Source organism: Pygoscelis adeliae, unplaced genomic scaffold (genome assembly GCF_000699105.1).
Source record: "Pygoscelis adeliae isolate BGI_AS28 unplaced genomic scaffold, ASM69910v1 Scaffold189, whole genome shotgun sequence".
In the NCBI taxonomy this organism is placed as follows: Eukaryota; Metazoa; Chordata; class Aves; order Sphenisciformes; family Spheniscidae; genus Pygoscelis; species Pygoscelis adeliae.
The window spans coordinates 62,318-65,617 of NW_008825543.1; positions in this window are offsets into that span (position 1 = coordinate 62,318).

Genomic DNA, 3,300 nt, shown 5'->3' on the forward strand with positions numbered 1-3,300 from the left:
AGCTATGTATTTTCAAATAGCTGTGTGTTGATGTAGCTCAATGTTACAAGGCAGAAGAGGTGTTTCTTCCAACTTATTCACTGTCAAGCTTAGTCTTGTATGAAAAGTAGGGACAGGGAGCAGTTTTGTTGCTGTAGCTAGCATTGTTGTTACTAGCCTCCAAGCCATTGATTTTCATTTTTAGGCTATGTTGCTGTGGATTTTGTTTCAGCCTTATCCCTGTCTATCCCTATTAACAAGATTAAGACTTTGCTCACATTCTTCTAATTAAAATGCTGTAATTCTGGGAAGAGATTCCAAGTCTTCTTTTAGCAGGGTAATCAGTATATCTGTGAGTTCAAGTTACCATTTTTTAACATCAAAGTTTGCACAAAGATAGCACTCTTCCATGCAGGCCATAACTCTTCATCCACACTGGTCTGAATAACACGCTCCATTTTGTAGTAGTGGTATCAAAAGCATTTGCATACCATAGCTAACTGCAGTGCTGCCTCAAGCTGATGAGCTTACAGGTTTTGGAATTGCCATCCTTATCAGTAGTCTAAGCAACCAAAGGCTCTTCATATCTTCTCATGCTAGAAACATATGTGCATTTGTCTGCAACATTTTTCCCTTATTAAACTGGAAAAAGCATGATCTGATCTTCAAGCTGTACTGCAGTTACCAGCTGTAGCCTTCAAATATTATTTACAAGTTATTATTTCTGTAGCTTCTCATTCCTACAGCAAGTTACCATTCCACAACTTTCAGAAGTGCCTCCTCCCACTCTGACTCCTTCCCCCATATCTTCTATAAGGTATGTGGTAGAGTACTAAAAGAAGTTTTTGTTTAATCAGCTTTTGCAAGATTGTTTTGATGAATGTAGGGTGAGAAAACTTGTTACAGCGGTTTAGTCATCCAGTTCCAAGAGTTCACACGTTCAATCTATTGATTGTTCTCACTATGGAAATGGAAAAAAGGTTCATACCTAATACAACAAAAGACAGCAAGGAAAATAATACGCTGGTAAACACAGTAACAGTAATCTTCTAATCCTGGCCTACTTTGATTAGAATTCCCACATTTCAAACTCTGCATGCCAGGGAAGTCAGTGAACCCCACAGAAAGTTGAAGTGTGAACAGTTTAAAGACGTGCAACGACATCAGCTATTAGCATTGTTTTGCAATTTAGGCATTCAGATTTATTCAGACTTAGAACAAGGCCAAAGAGAGTTCTAGAAAAAGTGGTTGAAACATGCAAGTGCACAATTAAAAGGAAAGAGACCCATCTTCTCCATTATACTTTTTGATTGCAGCAAAAAATGCATTCAGCAACCAGATGATGCCAGAAAACAGAAAATGAACATGTACGAACCCTACATATGTTCCTAACACAAGTGTCTTGCCAAATGCAGATTTGTAAGAATTGTTGAGGCTGACAGGTTAGTCCAACTCCCTGTTTCCCGTTCTTATGCAGAGGTTGCTGAAGCCTGAACTTCATTTAAACTTCTTTGCACTTTGTTCTTTGCTTAGAGGATTCCCATGTGTCGTGGTTTAACCCCAGTCAACAACTAAGCACCACACAGCTGCTCACTCACCCTCCTCCCCCTGTGGAATGGGGGAGAGAATCGGAAGGGTAAAGTGAGAAAACTCATGGGTTGAGATAAAGACAGTTTAATACTTGAAATAAAATAATGATGATGATGATGATGATGATGATGATGATGATGATGTTGATGTTGTAATGGAAAGTAAAACAATGAGAGAAAGAGAAAAAAAGAAAAAAAAAAAAAACCAGGAGTGGGGGGAGGAACAAGTGATGCAACCGCTCACCACCTGCCGATCACTGCCCAGCCAGTCCCCAAGCAGCAATCACTGGCCCCCAGCCAACTCCTCCCAGCTTATATACTGAGCATGATGTCATATGGTATGGAATATCCCTTTGGCCAGTTTGGGTCCGCTGTCCTGGCTATACTCCCTCCCAGATTCTTGTGCATCTCCTCACTGGCAGAGTATGGGAAGCTGAAAAGTCCTTGACTAGTGTAAGCACTGCTTAGCAACAACTAAAACATCGGTGTGTTATCACATTATTCTCATGCTAAATCCAAAACACAGCACTTGTACCAGCTACTAGGAAGAAAATTAACCCTATCCCAGCTGAAACCAGGACACCATGTATAAGAGAGCGAACAGTACGAGAAAGGATCAGATCTTTTCTTTACGAACACTTTTCTGTTTAACTGTCCTTTTGCACAGAATAAGTGTATGATCAGGACAGCTGTTCAAAGACACAGCCAGAGGCAGCTGCGGACTCCCAGCAAGGGAGGACATCTTGCACTCTGTATCACCATTCACTTCTCTGCATATTACACTGATCGTCATTCAAGCTTTGTGTGAGTTAAGGATGTTGCAGAGTGGTCACGCTCCAGATGCTGCTCGTTCAAGATCCAGACAAACCCCTTCCCACATTTAAATTTCACCTTAAATTTCATTTCACCTTAAATGTCTGGGTGGGGAAGAAGAACATCCTATCTTAAAACATTCACAGCAGCTGCCTCCCCTCAAACTCTGACATAATACAAAGACAGAAAACTCCTACTCGCCCCACTGCTCACTGGGTCGGCACCCAGAAGCCCACACCATACAGCTAAAATATGGACCCAGTTCAAACTATCTTTGCTCTCTGGGAGCATTAGTCAGATTTTTTGCGCCGCAGCTGCCTGACACACTCAGGATGCTGGGAGCTTTGCACAGTGCAGAAGTTCAGACTGTATTTTTCTGGCCTCATAGGTTTAGTGTCAAGTTCTCAACTAAAGCAGAGCTGAGATTCTCAGAGCATAGGAATGAAGTAACCTCCTAAATCAAGTCACTGTACTTACTTATTCAGTACAAGGAAATGCAGTTTGAATTAGTTTTTCTGAACATATCTTTTGTTGCCAATGTACAGAATCCCCTACATTTTGTTATTAACTCTCTTCATGTTGCCAGCAGTTGTCTAGCATTGCAACTGTGCGAGTGACTATGCAATGGGTTAATACAGTAACGAGTAAATACCTTCCACAGAAGATGAAAGCCAAGATGCTTAAGACGACAAGAGGTCCAACGTGCACTGCAGCGAAGATTGGGTAGGGCAGCAACTCTGAGGCAGCTGGTCTCAACGTGTGAAAGGAGGAGGCATGGAGACTTGCAAATAAAGGAGAGGACACAGTCAGAAAGCATGCGGAACAGACAGCACTTGGAGCTGGAGAGGAAACAAAAAAGAGTATGTCAAGACATAGGCATGACCAGGGGCAGGACTGAGTTCCAGAGAATATGAGATTT